The 17,234-nt window shown below is 40.3% G+C and overlaps 1 long non-coding RNA gene across 2 annotated transcripts; it reads left to right on the top strand.

Moving 5' to 3' along the window:
* Positions 1 to 2,914: 2,914 nt before the first annotated feature.
* LOC133745873 (uncharacterized) lies at positions 2,915 to 16,984 on the top strand. 2 transcript variants are annotated; one of them, XR_009863855.1, is made up of 5 exons: positions 2,915 to 3,468; positions 3,594 to 3,681; positions 5,111 to 5,211; positions 5,867 to 5,996; positions 16,748 to 16,984. It is a non-coding gene; the product is annotated as an uncharacterized LOC133745873 (long non-coding RNA). The 2 variants fall into 2 exon arrangements; XR_009863854.1 differs by lacking the exon at positions 16,748 to 16,984 and having other exon boundaries at positions 5,867 to 6,292.
* The last annotated feature ends 250 nt before the right edge of the window (positions 16,985 to 17,234 follow it).

Below are 17,234 nucleotides of genomic sequence, written 5' to 3'. Positions count from 1 at the left end.
TAAATGACCTAATTAGCTAGATTGATTTATTGGATAATATTGATTGTGATTAATTTTCTCTATATTAAATTATTAATAAAAGAAACTGAAAGAGTCAAAGAGGAATACATCAAACAGTAAAAACAGAAAATGAAGAGATTGTTAAAGGAAAAACACATTATGTGCATTCGTCAAAGTGACTGACGAAGAGGGAATCAAGGAATTAGCGATTATCATCAATCAGCAAGGATTACAGATCAATCAGCATTTAATGTCATCATTGTAATTGATATTTCCATTGTAATTCTCTCCCTATATAAAGGGACTATGAAATGAAATGAGTAGACCAATTTCAATTTCATTTTACTTTTACACGTTATCAGCACGCTCAGAGCAAATAGCCAAGCAAAAAACTCTAATTTTCTAGTTTCTTTCTTCCTCCGGTCGGAAAAAAAAAAAAAAAAAAAAAACCAAAACCCTAGAAGAAGAAAAAAAAACTTTTTCTTCTTCTCTGCCGCCACCAACAAAAAAAAAAATTCCGTGCAGCAGCCCCGCGCACATTGCCTTCCCAACCTTGCTGCCTCCAACACACGGCAGCGCCCCTGCCCATCCACCTTCTACCGCCCAGCAAGCTGCTTAACCAGCGCCTCCTCAGCCCACACAGCCGCACATCAGCAGCACCCCACCTTCCATCGCGCTGCTGCACCAACCTACAGCCCCACCACCGTCTGCATAGCCCACCCACCTGCAGCAGACCTCCCCAACTCACGTCTGCACAAAACCCCGTGCCTGTGCACCACGACCCGCCCACCAGCCTTCGCTCCTACATCACCGATCCCTGTAGCCCCACGTCCGGCTAGACCTCCAGATCCTTCTTCCGGCCTCCTCCTTTCCAGCCCACCTGCTGCTCAGATCCCAGCGCCCCCCACCTCCGCCTCCACCCTTGTAGCAGCCCCACGCGGCTCCTAGCAGGCACTGCCCACCAATCCCAGTCCCGGCACTCGCTCACCTGCCCACCAATCCCAGGGCACGAAATACACTGTGCCCGTGACCTAGAGAGTGAAAATAAACACTAAAAAATAGTGAATAGTAGGTGACATGGTGACCCAACGGGTGAACTTGCTCTTACCCCTCTGCTGCATGTGCTCTAATACACTTCCACAAGACAATCAAATGTTTTTCACTCCACTTCCACCTTGCCTTTCTCCGCTAACATTTGATTAAGGCCAGTCCTAAAATTTTATAGGCCTGAGGCGAGATTAAAGTGTAAGCTCACATGAATTATCATTTAGCAATAAAAGATTTTTTTTTTTGGAAAAGTATCATTGCAAGTGGGTACTAAAGCCAATGACCTCAAACACTTTAGCTCGGAACCATTGGTGTAGCTAAAAATTTCATCTAGGATGGTCAAAACATAAATAGTTATTACATTGAAAAAAAAATCGTTTAACAACATAATTTCTCATGTATAATCTTTACATAATTCTCTTATACCTAGCTTGATAAATGACCTAATTAGCTAGATTGATTTATTGGATAATATTGATTGTGATTAATTTTCTCTATATTAAATTATTAATAAAAGAAACTGAAAGAGTCAAAGAGGAATACATCAAACAGTAAAAACAGAAAATGAAGAGATTGTTAAAGGAAAAACACATTATGTGCATTCGTCAAAGTGACTGACGAAGAGGGAATCAAGGAATTAGCGATTACCATCAATCAGCAAGGATTACGGATCAATCAGCATTTAATGTCATCATTGTAATTGATATTTCCGTTGTAATTCTCTCCCTATATAAAGGGACTATGAAATGAAATGAGTAGACCAATTTCAATTTCATTTTACTTTTACACGTTATCAGCACGCTCAGAGCAAATAGCCAAGCAAAAAACTCTAATTTTCTAGTTTCTTTCTTCCTCCGGTCGGAAAAAAAAAAAAAAAAAAAAAAACCAAAACCAAAACCCTAGAAGAAGAAAAAAAAACTTTTTCTTCTTCTCTGCCGCCACCAACAAAAAAAAAAATTCCGTGCAGCAGCCCCGCGCACATTGCCTTCCCAACCTTGCTGCCTCCAACACACGGCAGCGCCCCTGCCCATCCACCTTCTGCCGCCCAGCAAGCTGCTTAACCAGCGCCTCCTCAGCCCACACAGCCGCACATCAGCAGCACCCCACCTTCCATCGCGCTGCTGCACCAACCTACAGCCCCACCACCGTCTGCACAGCCCACCCACCTGCAGCAGACCTCCCCAACTCACGTCTGCACAAAACCCCGTGCCTGTGCACCACGACCCGCCCACCAGCCTTCGCTCCTACATCACCGATCCCTGTAGCCCCACGTCCGGCTAGACCTCCAGATCCTTCTTCCGGCCTCCTCCTTTCCAGCCCACCTGCTGCTCAGATCCCAGCGCCCCCCACCTCCGCCTCCACCCTTGTAGCAGCCCCACGCGGCTCCTAGCAGGCACTGCCCACCAATCCCAGTCCCGGCACTTGAGACGAAGAACTTGAAGATCCTTGAAAGCAAGCAATCATTAGGACTCCTAGTCAAACAAGGACTCTTCATATGAAATGTTCTTGAACCTTCCAAAATCTTCTTTTGCTTTCCTAGTTCAACTGGGATTCCTTGTGTCATTAAGATTCCTACTTTGACTGGGTTTCCTAGTCAGACCAGGCACTACAAAAAAGAATTCATTTGGCTTCACCAGTTAGCGTCGGCGTCAGAATGCCGTCGCCATTGATCAGAAATTCGCTATGGCAAATACGGCGTCGCAAAGAGAAAAATTATTTGCGACGGCATGGCGTTGCCGTTGCATAAATATGCCTTCAATTGCTACGGCAATATCTTTCCGTCGCCAAAATTTACTTCTTTTAGCTACCGTAATTGATGCCGTCGTATATTTTTATTTTATATATTTTCTTTCCATCGTATTAGATGTCTTCTTAGGTTTTTTGGGTTGGGAAACATTGAGTTCCCTTCGTGTTCACTCTACTGTTTTCAATGGATTGGTATTCAGTAAGGAGAAAAGGAGAGTGCTTGGTGGAGTTGCAGATCGAACTCGGTGATGTCAAAGGGGTCAAGATCTGTAACTTTTGAGTTAGGGGTGGAAACTTGTTTAAGATCTGGGTTGGTTTGGGGAAATAGAAGGAATCTGGCCTGGGTTTTAGGATTGTTCTACCTGGGTTCTTTGTTTCTGTCGTTCCATTGGCTCCTTCACCAGATTGTTCGATTGCTATCTAATTTATCAATCCCAATCGAGTGGCCGACGAAGAAGGCTAGCACTACTTTTGCTCATCTTTCTACTCAAAACCATTTTCAATTTCAAATGGGTCTGCAATGGGGAGCTCTTACTTTTTACACTCTCCCCTCTCCTACTCTCGATTTCCCTAATTTTCTTCTCATGACCCAATCTGCGATTGTTCAAACTCCATCTCCTTCCTATTTTTCATTCTCTTTCTGCATATCAATGCCAAGATAATAAAATTTATATAGTAAGTTCATTCTTATTTTGCTTCACAGTTCAATTCATTTATTTTTTTGGTTGCTATTTTGGCTTAATTTGGGTGCAGGGCTTATGGATTGGTTTAATCTGTGGATTTGTTTAATTTGGATGTAGGGCTTGTGGATTGTTGTTGATTACACAGCTCAAGAAATGGACATCTGATTCCTCTCAAAATCCCGAAGAAAGAAAACCAGTTTTGTAAGTAAGTGTGGCATAGATCTACACCTCTAGTTGTCTTTCATAGTTTAGCATTTACCTGGTGTTGGATTTGAACTAATTTAGTTAGGCATTTACAGATGTGAAGCATCATTGTATTAAAACAAGTTGTATCTCCACCTGTTTATTATATGTTCTTTCTAGTATTTGTTCATTGCTCTCTTTTGTTTGTCATTTTCATGGTGGTTGCTTAATTTCATTTCAGCATGGAGAAGACACTTGAGAAATATCAATGATCGAAAGAGCTACGAGCTCTCTCTGTAACTTCGTTTAAGAGATTTAGGTTTTTTTTTTTCTTTTGGGGTTTACTCCTGCCAATATATGTTAGTTCATAGTGGTTTAATCGAGTCGACAGCAAGACGAGATTGAAATTTGATACAGTTGCTTGACATTTCTTCTTTGACAACAAGCTTTTTTTTTTGAAATATCTTTGACAACAAGCTTTTCATCATGAGAAGATGGAACCCGTTGTTGTCCTCTTCTACCTTTTGTGTATGGACAGCTAGTTCTCCATGAAGGAGAAAAAAATAGAATGCAATTGCTTTTCCTTGTTTTGTAACAGAAAGGTTGTTCATGCTTAAAAAGCATGTCTCCCACATTCTCTTCTCTTTTCGTTTTATTGCTTTAGAAAACAGAACCCATACTTTAATAATCCATGCAAGACCACCGTAGTCTTATCTTATGTCTTGACAGCAAGACCACCATAGGAACCATACTTGCATTTAATTAGTTAATCATCATGATTAAACAATTCTTCTTGGGCTTCACATGATTATAGTTTTGTGTTTTGGAATTGCCAATAATATTATACTAACAGTTTACATAGAGTGGATTTTGTAGTTGCTGTTAAGTATGGGATTGTAGATCCAAGTACTACATCAATTATGGGCAGGGGTGGACCTATTCATAGGCCCGAAGGGGTCCGGACCCCTCCCCCCCCAGAATTTTTGGTATACTTCAATTTTAGTTACGTATTTACCTTATTAATATTAAAAATAGGCTTAATTTAAGTATTACACCCCCCAAAAACTTCTATAACCAATCAATTTGAATAATTAATCAATTATATTAAGAAACATAATTATTAAATTGATTAGTCTTTATGTCTGAATAAGTAAAGTAATTGATTTGTTTTATTTGAAAAATAGAAAGTAATTAATTTACCAAGAAAACGTAAAGTAATTGATGAATAAGTTATTACTTTCTTCACATGAACATTTGTAATCTTTATATGAGTTTAGGAGATGTATAAAATAGAATCTTGCTTGGTTTGAAGATGAACATCTTCTATAAGGGAAATATACAAAACATTAATTTTTTGCAAAATTTTAATATTATATACTATATATGTCTGGACCCGCCCCCTGATGTCAAATCCTGGTTCCGCCCCTGATTATGGGATTTGTTTGTTACAGAAACCCAGAGGAGATCCCATGGGGTCAGTTTGGTGCCGATATTGTTGTTGGAGTCTACTAGAGTGTTCACTGACAAGGACAAAGCCGCTGCGCACTTAAAGGTCAGCTCAGTTTACAATTTTTTTTTAATTTGATTGCAGAATGATTTGTTGGTCCTGTGTTTTGGTATATGCATGAATTTGACTCTATTTCTAGGATTGGATCCTTCAGAATTGATATTTTTGTTGTCAAGGTTATTTGAGTGATTTTAAGTACTGCTAATAGGACTAGTACTGCATTTAGACTTGGAATCGTATATATTTGTTAATCATTTGCATGGTTCTGTATTATATTGAAATAAGTGATAGTCACATATTTCAGGTTTGTAATCTTTCTCTAGTCTTCAAACTAGAACGAAATCAGTTCAGTTTCTGTTTTGCTACACGTTTTCAAAAGTTTTTATATGGTTGTAAATATGATCATATGCAAAGACTGATACAACTGAAATCAGATTGCTTTATTTAGTTCTTTGTCAGGTATTGAAAATGAGATTCAGTGGTTGTTTTGGTTTTTCGTTTCTCATTATCAAATGAGCTTCGGATCTTTAGGCCTTCAAAATGTAAACTGCTTACACGATGGTTCACATCTTCTTTAGATTGGATCATGCAATAGTATTGCCAATAGAACAAAGTAGCTAGTGTACTCAAACATGAGTTATTAATTTCTTTGTAGTGTTTGGTTTGTAAATTACTAACTTATTTTCTTTTTGAAAATCAGTGAGGCAGACAATGGGATTAAGAAACCAAAATTTTCAAGGAATCCTAGATATCATGACATCCTTATGGATGAAGTATATCCTGCAAAAGAATCTTGGTCCAGAATGCTATTTGGAAAGGAAAATGTCAAGGTACATATTCTTACGTACGTTATCTTGGTCTATAGGACCAACAGTGTGTCAATTTCCACACTTCACATTAGTTCTTTGTCCTTTGTATGAAGAATCATTGTATGAGTTACAAGTGTTCTAAAATTTAAACATAGATATAGAAGACCAGCAGTGTCTATTGTAAAGTTTAAGGACAAGGATGTCACTGGGAAGAGGATTCAAGGGGTATGCTGTGTTTCATAGTTTCATAGATTGTCTCAATTTCATATCCATGGTTTTTTTGTTCAATGTCACATCAAACCTACTTGCTTTGGGACTGTGCCACTGTCACGCCCCGGATTTTGAATGATAAATTCAAATCCGAAACCTGAATAATTACAATTACAAAAAAACCAAATCTCGAAACTTCGAGTTCATTATTACAATTCACTCTCACAATATATTATAAAGCTCAAATGAGCATAACACACCTCACAACTTACAATTGTTGTAAAACTCTAACAATTGCTCTAACCGCACGATCACCGTCCTGGTTCTCCTGTCCTGTAGGATTACCCGCTACACAATTTGAATAGTGTACCGGGAGTTGCAACAACACAAAACCCGGTAAGCTTTTTACAGCCAGTATGAGTAAACAAGAAAGAACTGTTGATTTATTAGATTTCAAGACTACCACAAACCCACGTTACTTTCTCACTCTCATATATATATATAGACACTTATGAGTTACTCTCAATTTAGCTCATAAGATCACTCACTCTCATATATATATGTAGACACTTATGAGTTACTCTCAATTTAGCTCATAAGATCACTCACTCTCATATATACATATAGACACTTATGAGTTACTCTCAAATTCGCTCATAAGATTTCCCAACATTTGGTAGACAGACTCATATATATATATAGACCCTTATGAGTTACTCTCAATTTCCCTCATAAGGTTACCATATATATATTGACACTTATGAGTTACTCTCAATTTCACTCATAAGGTCACTCCACATTTGGCAGACAGACTAGAGCTCTAACTGAACGTAACCACTCGTCCGGCCACAGACGTGATTACGATTTAATACTATTAATAACCACCAGCCCGGTACGAGAGCGTGATTCACTAATAGATGCCATGGTCACCTCGTGACCTAGTGATCTCCACAGATCACAACAATTTATTGTTCCTCAACAATAAAACTCAACACCTCTCACAATATATTGTTTCTCAACAATAAACTCAATACCTCTCACAATATATTGTTTCTCAACAATAAACTCAACACAACTCCAACAATACATATTATTTCACGTAATAATATATATACAGACATTCACACAGGAATGTCTAATACACCAACAATAGTTCATATGATTGCAAAATAAAGCAATTAAATATATTGGGTTCGTAATATGAACCACGTGAGGTTTACTCACCTCTAATCCAGCTGCGTCTTCTTAACAGCTCCATTAACAATCTCACGAATCGTCCGCCAAATAAATCCATCGATCACCTAATCCAATAATGATCTTAACTTAGCCAACAACTCAAAAGCACACATATACGGAAATCCAACGGTCGGATTCTAATTTAATGATGATCCAACGGTCAGATCGAATTTATACGATGATCCAACGGTCGGATCCTCACGGATCGCCCTTAGGATCATCCTCCAAAATTATCATTAAAGACTCAGATCTTCTTGAATCACTCTAACAAACATCTCCATAAAATTATATGAAAATCCGACGGTCAGATTCTCACGAATCGCCTTCCGAATCACTATTTCTCAATTATACGAAGATCCAACGGTCGGATCTTCGCCCGTGACCTCACAAGGTCACCGGGACAGTCATACGATCAACATATCCAAAATTGAAGCAAAAACGATGGTCAGATCTTCACAGATCGTAAACCGAAGATAAACGTAAAAACGTTAAATAGTAACGTCAAAACGTAAATCCACTATTTATCAACTTTTTCTAACATGACCATGTTATATATCAAAACGCTCGTATGGATGCATAGATCATCGCCTAGATAATGAAAACTCGAAATATGGTCTGATGCGCCGCCACAAGCGGTGGTCAGTGGGCGGTCAACGCGGCGGTCAACGCCGGTCAACCACCTCAGATGGCAAAGTGACCAACTACAAACTGGTTCAAAATGAAAGGGTGATCGACTTCCATACCTGGAGCTAAGTCTGGTTTGGCCTAGATCGTCCTAGATCAAGCGTTGAAGTTGGATTAATCTCGTGCGTCCGATCAGATTCCAGATTGAATCAGGGACGTCGAAATCTTCAACTCGTGATCTTTCACTCCACACTCCAAATCGTCAAGCAAGGCCTATATGGGGATGATCAGGGGGAGGAGGAGATCACGAAAATGGGGAGGATCGGCCCGTGCAACGCCGGCACGGCCAAGATCCGGTCGGGTCGAATGCTAGGCTCTGGGGGGCTTCGATCCACGTCTGGGGGCAGCGGCGGTGCAAGGGGAGGCCACCAGGCGGCTGGGCCTGGCACGGCGAGTCCGGAGAGGGCCGGGTCGTGGCCGGAGGACGCCGGAGGAGGGAGATGGGTCCGGGTCGGGTCAGTCGGGTCGGCTGCGTAGGGAGGAGAGAGAACGGAGGAAACCGGGGGCCAAAATGCAAAATTTGCATTTTTTCGTCCTTAATGAATAAATCTGATATTTTTCCTATTTATAGAAAATTCTCAATTTTCAAATATTCATAACTTAATCATACGAACTCCGAATATTGCGTTCCACATGTCCACGAACTCGTATCGACGAGCTCTACAACTTTCATGAAGGGAGTTTTCCCAAATTTTGAACGTATAAAAAGTCAACTTTGTTGACCCCCTAAAAACGTTCGTTTTCGAAAATAAAATCGTTCGAACTAATTCCACAACTTCTCCAAGCTTCGTACTCGCTCCTACTATCGTGAAATCATTTCTAAAAATCCACGGAATTTAATTTGGATTTTCCGGGGTATTACAGTCTACCCTCCTTAAAGAAATTTCGTCCCGAAATTTGAGCGTAAGTCAATTCCTCTCGATTAAGGTTGACCTAACCATCGAATATCCATCTTTCCCAAAGCTGTAGTAATCTACAAAGCCTCAACCCTTGTATAAAAATACATTCCTATGGCCACTAAATCCTTTCATCACAAACGTAAACGCACACAACAACTGCTCAACAACACTCCACATCACATACACAAAATCGTCACATGGATCATCTCATAGATCCTCACATAGATCTTCACATAGATCATCACATAGATCATCACTCTGTACTGGCATACAAGCACAGTAAACACTCCCACAAAGTGTTTCGCTACTCAATTAGCATCACGGTAAATCTCCATAGTAAAACTTAAGCATGCACCACTCTTCACAACCATAGAGATGCATCACTCAAAACAAATCATCCCCAAAAGCACGCCAATAAATTATGTCATCCAATGATGATGACTTGGGCTTGCTCAATCCTTGGGCTAAGCACTAGGGCTGGCCAATTGGGCCTGAAGAAATCGGACCATCCACATTTCGAACCGGCCCAAACCACTTTGGGTTTAACATTTGGGCCTACTATTCGGGCCGAACAATTGGGCTTACCATTTGGGCCTACCATTTGGGCCTACCATTCGGGCTTACTATTTGGGCTTACTATTTGGGCCTACCAATCGGCCCACCAACTTCCAGCTCGGCTACGGTATGAAATTGTACATACCGTATATACGTATGCATACCGTACAGATCGTATATACGTATGCATACCGTACAACTGTATATTCGTATGCATACCGTACAGACCGTATATACGTATGCATACTGTACAACTGTATATAAGTATACATACCGTACAGACCGTATATACGTATGTATACCGTACATACCGTATATACGTCCGTATATCAAGCATATACGAGATCCAAAAATATTTGTAAGAGGTAAGGTTCGAACTCCCGACCTCAAACACGAAGGTTTTGCTCCCAACCACTGAAGCAAGAGCTGCCTTCATTAATATATGCTCACGTGTTATATTTATTATGTCATAAGCGACATAAATAAAATAACGGGGGAGGCAAGGTTCGAAACCTTAACCTGCTGCACAAGGGCTTTGCCCACCAACCACTGGAGCACAAGCTGTGCTTAATATAATGTGTACAAATGTTTTACTTATTATGTCATAAGCGAACATAATAAAAATAAACGAGAGGCAAGGTTCGAACCTCTGACCTCTTGTACATGAGCCTTGCTCTTCAACCACTAGAGCACCAGCTGCTCTCGTTACTATCCATGCAACTTCTTTTATTTATTCTATCATAAGCGATAGAATAACAACAAACTGTCGGTACACTCCACGTGCCACGACACGTCTCTTCCGTGATTTACGGAAAGCAAATCACTTTCGGCTAAAGCTGTCTGCCACAGCGTCTCGAGGTTCGGCCTGTCCCCTTACACGCTCAACACGCGCCAACAGCTTTTCCGGGTTTCGGGGCGACTTTAATCCAACGCGTGGATTCAAATTCTGAGATCGTTCATCCAACGGTGGAGATCTGCTCACCTTGTTCTATAAATAGGTGCATTCTGGAGAAAAACTGTTCACTCCAAAAGAAAAGAAATTTTTCTTCCGAGCTCAAGTCTTTCTCTCTCAACTCTTCAGCCTTTCTCTTCTCAAATCCTTTCTTCATCAATTTCAATCCTTCTCTTCTGATCTTCTCTCCCATCTAGTTGATTCAATCCCATCTTTCCTCTGAACTTTCAGATCTTCAATATTTTCCTCCAAATCTTCAATCCTTCTTTCTCAGATCTTTTCTTCCATTTGAAGATTCGATCTCATCTTTCCTCTGAGAATCTCAGATCTCCAATCACCAGTTCAACAACTCCAATCCTTCTAACAAAATCTCCCTCAAACACTAAACCATGTATTCCTCGATTTCCACATCCTCTCACCCCATGACCCAAGAGCCACGAACTCTGCAACTAATGGAGCTCCAAACCCCGCAACAAATGGAACCACAACAACAGCAACCAACAGAGGAGGGAGGAAACACCCAAGCAGCTGGAAGTAGTGCCAACATGGATTTCTGGCGAAGCCGTACCAGGTGGATTCCTACTCCAGAACAAATAAGAATCCTCAAGGATCTTTACTATGTCAAGGGATTTAAGTGCCCAACTACAGAGCAGATTCACGAGATCTGTCTCCAGCTGAACCAGTATGGGCATGTTGAGGGTAAGAACATTTACTTTTGGTTCCAGAACGTCAGGGCTCGAGAGAAGCAGATGAATAGGTGTAATCAGGCTGCTCCAGTGCCCATGAGAACTAGTTCTCTTGGTACTGGTAGATCCATTGATCTCAATTTTGGGTCCACTGGTTCTACTGGTGCTGGTGGATCCATCGACATCAATTTTGGGCCAGCTGGTGGATCCATTGACATCAATTTTGGGTCCACTAGTTCTACTGATGATGGTAGATCCATTGATCTCAACTTTGGTTCCACCTATTCTACTGGTAATGAAGGATTTCTTGATTTAAATTCTGTTTCATATTCTTCCTCACACTTCAACACTAATACTAGTACAACTCTTTTGGCACAACAGGAGGACAAACATCCCTGCAACAACGAGGAGGAGATCACCAGGAGGTTCAAACTCTTCCTCTGTTCCCCGTGCACGGCGAGGACGTCTTTGGTAACCTGAAGGCTACTTCCGAGGAAGGTAGCGCTTTTGGTTACTATTCTGGTGGCTCAGGCGGTTACCACAGTGGCTCAAACGTTTCTCTTGAGCTCAGCCTCAACCCATCCGGAGCTGCTGACTAGGCTTAGTATAGCATAGTCCTCGTTTCCCTTTTTGTAATATAAAATCAATAAGATTGTGTGCATGTTTTCTTTTTTTTTTTTTGTTTAACCACAACAACACCAAGGATCGAACCTTGGTCACTTAATACTCTTTTCAAAACCATCGAGACTCTGCTGCACACATCTTTCAAAATGATTTATCACAAACAATCATTCAAAACCTAGCAATCAATTAAGTCACACAGAGGTCAAGCTAGTATCCTCTGAGTCAAACCAAACACAATAATTTCGTCGCTAGAATTAGGGATTAATAAAGCTAAACACTTCCTGAGTTAGCTAGGAAAAACCCACATCTTTAGAGTCACACTTACAACTCTAAAAAAAAATCTCGATCACTCCATCTATCAATTGCTTCAACAAGCAATATGTACCATCTTAGCATCCACTAATCGATACTGGTACCACACTCAGTATCTCACCCACGAATCACCTCACTGCTCATTTGGTGGTAAGTCAACATCTAGTGGGTCAAAATTCTGTGATTATAGCACTTCACACTAACCACGTCATAATCCATAATCTGTCCTCACAACAGTATCTGGCCTCATAAATTAGTTATACAACCCTAGCACTCCTAGAGTTGAAAACAACGTTATTACCTAAGCTCATACATCAACACAATGTCTCTTCACAGTCAATTCTATCACGAGGTCATATCAATCTTTCCATAAGTCAACCATACACAAAATCCATCATAGTAACAACGAATTATGCATTACTACTCAACAATAGTCAGTGAACCAGCACTCCACAATAATTTCCAATACCATCCGCAGATCTCAAACCACACCCCGACATTTAGCTAATATATAGTAGCTATCCTAAACACCAAACAACTGTGCATGAATGAATGCTCCATTATAACACAATTCCATCACTAAGCAACCAATAACTGCTAAGTATTCTTCAACTCAAAACATCTGCATATCCAACTAATGGAAAGTATCACAACTACTAGTCAAATACTCGTAACGACTTTAGATACAAGCATTGGTCAAACACCATGACCCCAACAACCAACGACTACAATGCACATAAGGATACTGTTTTTCGTGAAAACCATCCTCAATAACTCCACCAGAGTTTAATCCAAAGGTTCCCATTCCTCAAAGGTGATAACTCAAAGAAGCTACACAAGCTCCACCACTTCACTTACAAAGTCAACCTATGCCATGATCACTTGACATACTACCCTTATTAAAGGTAACATAAGTATCTCCCAAATTACATCACTACACTCGAACACCAATATAGTCTTGAGAATTCTGTCTCATAATCTCTCACACTCCTATCATCTTGAGTTGGTGAGATCAATTCTCTTTTCAACTATTCCTAGGGTCTCAATCTCTTTCACCATTTCAACCCAAGAATAACATCCATCACATCAACTACAGGTAGACTAGGCAACTCAACCTCTAATGCCTCCACCTCATCCTCAACTGTCTCCATAGAAAGGTCCTGTCCCTACATCAGACTCGACCTCTACCTCACCGACTCATCAGAGTTAAATCCAGAGGTTCCTATTCCTCGAAGATCACAACTCGCGGAAACTAAACTTATTCTAATACGAACTTAGTAGACAACTCTACCGTCCTACGGACTTACACGTTGTCTAGACCCCATACTAAGACATACCCAATGATTTTACCAGTACCGAAGAGTATATGATGGGGATCCGCTGCAGACGGGCCATCACTCGGGAGGTACTGATTATCACCAAATATGTACCTTACGCTCTGATACCAAACTGTCACGCCCCGGATTTTGAATGATAAATTCAAATCCGAAACCTGAATAATTACAATTACAAAAAAACCAAATCTCGAAACTTCGAGTTCATTATTACAATTCACTCTCACAATATATTATAAAGCTCAAATGAGCATAACACACCTCACAACTTACAATTGTTGTAAAACTCTAACAATTGCTCTAACCGCACGATCACCGTCCTGGTTCTCCTGTCCTGTAGGATTACCCGCTACACAATTTGAATAGTGTACCGGGAGTTGCAACAACACAAAACCCGGTAAGCTTTTTACAGCCAGTATGAGTAAACAAGAAAGAACTGTTGATTTATTAGATTTCAAGACTACCACAAACCCACGTTACTTTCTCACTCTCATATATATATATAGACACTTATGAGTTACTCTCAATTTAGCTCATAAGATCACTCACTCTCATATATATATGTAGACACTTATGAGTTACTCTCAATTTAGCTCATAAGATCACTCACTCTCATATATACATATAGACACTTATGAGTTACTCTCAAATTCGCTCATAAGATTTCCCAACATTTGGTAGACAGACTCATATATATATATAGACCCTTATGAGTTACTCTCAATTTCCCTCATAAGGTTACCATATATATATTGACACTTATGAGTTACTCTCAATTTCACTCATAAGGTCACTCCACATTTGGCAGACAGACTAGAGCTCTAACTGAACGTAACCACTCGTCCGGCCACAGACGTGATTACGATTTAATACTATTAATAACCACCAGCCCGGTACGAGAGCGTGATTCACTAATAGATGCCATGGTCACCTCGTGACCTAGTGATCTCCACAGATCACAACAATTTATTGTTCCTCAACAATAAAACTCAACACCTCTCACAATATATTGTTTCTCAACAATAAACTCAATACCTCTCACAATATATTGTTTCTCAACAATAAACTCAACACAACTCCAACAATACATATTATTTCACGTAATAATATATATACAGACATTCACACAGGAATGTCTAATACACCAACAATAGTTCATATGATTGCAAAATAAAGCAATTAAATATATTGGGTTCGTAATATGAACCACGTGAGGTTTACTCACCTCTAATCCAGCTGCGTCTTCTTAACAGCTCCATTAACAATCTCACGAATCGTCCGCCAAATAAATCCATCGATCACCTAATCCAATAATGATCTTAACTTAGCCAACAACTCAAAAGCACACATATACGGAAATCCAACGGTCGGATTCTAATTTAATGATGATCCAACGGTCAGATCGAATTTATACGATGATCCAACGGTCGGATCCTCACGGATCGCCCTTAGGATCATCCTCCAAAATTATCATTAAAGACTCAGATCTTCTTGAATCACTCTAACAAACATCTCCATAAAATTATATGAAAATCCGACGGTCAGATTCTCACGAATCGCCTTCCGAATCACTATTTCTCAATTATACGAAGATCCAACGGTCGGATCTTCGCCCGTGACCTCACAAGGTCACCGGGACAGTCATACGATCAACATATCCAAAATTGAAGCAAAAACGATGGTCAGATCTTCACAGATCGTAAACCGAAGATAAACGTAAAAACGTTAAATAGTAACGTCAAAACGTAAATCCACTATTTATCAACTTTTTCTAACATGACCATGTTATATATCAAAACGCTCGTATGGATGCATAGATCATCGCCTAGATAATGAAAACTCGAAATATGGTCTGATGCGCCGCCACAAGCGGTGGTCAGTGGGCGGTCAACGCCGGTCAACCACCTCAGATGGCAAAGTGACCAACTACAAACTGGTTCAAAATGAAAGGGTGATCGACTTCCATACCTGGAGCTAAGTCTGGTTTGGCCTAGATCGTCCTAGATCAAGCGTTGAAGTTGGATTAATCTCGTGCGTCCGATCAGATTCCAGATTGAATCAGGGACGTCGAAATCTTCAACTCGTGATCTTTCACTCCACACTCCAAATCGTCAAGCAAGGCCTATATGGGGATGATCAGGGGGAGGAGGAGATCACGAAAATGGGGAGGATCGGCCCGTGCAACGCCGGCACGGCCAAGATCCGGTCGGGTCGAATGCTAGGCTCTGGGGGGCTTCGATCCACGTCTGGGGGCAGCGGCGGTGCAAGGGGAGGCCACCAGGCGGCTGGGCCTGGCACGGCGAGTCCGGAGAGGGCCGGGTCGTGGCCGGAGGACGCCGGAGGAGGGAGATGGGTCCGGGTCGGGTCAGTCGGGTCGGCTGCGTAGGGAGGAGAGAGAACGGAGGAAACCGGGGGCCAAAATGCAAAATTTGCATTTTTTCGTCCTTAATGAATAAATCTGATATTTTTCCTATTTATAGAAAATTCTCAATTTTCAAATATTCATAACTTAATCATACGAACTCCGAATATTGCGTTCCACATGTCCACGAACTCGTATCGACGAGCTCTACAACTTTCATGAAGGGAGTTTTCCCAAATTTTGAACGTATAAAAAGTCAACTTTGTTGACCCCCTAAAAACGTTCGTTTTCGAAAATAAAATCGTTCGAACTAATTCCACAACTTCTCCAAGCTTCGTACTCGCTCCTACTATCGTGAAATCATTTCTAAAAATCCACGGAATTTAATTTGGATTTTCCGGGGTATTACAGCCACCTTGCGACCGTTGCTCTTCTGATCTGCTACTTACCTTTTTTATTGTGTAGTGAATATTCAAGTTTATGGTTTGGAATGAAAAGACCTGAAACCATGATTCCTTTTTTTGTTACTATTGTATGCAGTTCCAATCAAAATAAACGACCATATTCTCACAGTGCCTGTTTTTTTATTTTGCTAATTGGGTTTGATGTGATACTTAGTCTGCATTGTTTGTTTGGCTGGTGTTAGCAACTGAAACAATTAGGAAACATCATTTGATTACTATTGGGCAGCTAAGGCTGCTGTGATCATTTGCTTCACTTCTGGTATGAACTCTCTACTTTTTCTATCTGTTTGCAAGTGAATGTGTGATCTTGCTTTATCTGGAAAGTTGTTATTGTAGCTCAGCTGAGTTCTAATTTACAATTAATATTTCCTTTCTGATGCTGGTTTAGAGGCTAAAGAGTTTTCTATAATATGGTTGAATTCGTTATCTGATTTACATTTTTCAACTTTCTCAGGGAAAGGATATCCTGGAAATCAACCATCCCGAAAGTCCTTTCGGCACAAAGACCAGAGTGATATGAAATTTTAGTAAATTTAGATTCTGTATAAAATTTAAGAAAATCAAACAGAAACTGGCAGCATCGCATGGGCAAGCTGCCTAGTTTTAGCTAAGGTTTAAATATTAGTGCATTTTTGTATCTGTATAATCATACCTCAAATATTATCTATCCAAGCTTTGTATTTCAATTTTGTTGGCTCTGTACTTATAGATTATCTTGTTTGCATAATTAAGTAATTGAACAGAATGTCAATTGTATGCGTTTTGTTAAAAAAGAAAAGATTTTTTTTTAATTAATAATTCATATTTTGCGACCGCATTGTTTCCGTCGCAAAAATTCCATTGCGATAGGTGGCGTCGCTATTGACCTTTGCGATGGCGTAGTTGCCGTAGTCAAACTGCAAGCTACGGCGTAATTTCCGTAGCAAATAGCAATGGCGACG

Source organism: Rosa rugosa, chromosome 4 (assembly GCF_958449725.1).
Source record: "Rosa rugosa chromosome 4, drRosRugo1.1, whole genome shotgun sequence".
In the NCBI taxonomy this organism is placed as follows: Eukaryota; Viridiplantae; Streptophyta; class Magnoliopsida; order Rosales; family Rosaceae; genus Rosa; species Rosa rugosa.
Note: the sequence above shows the minus strand (reverse complement) of the source record. Positions and strands in the feature narration are given on the sequence as shown.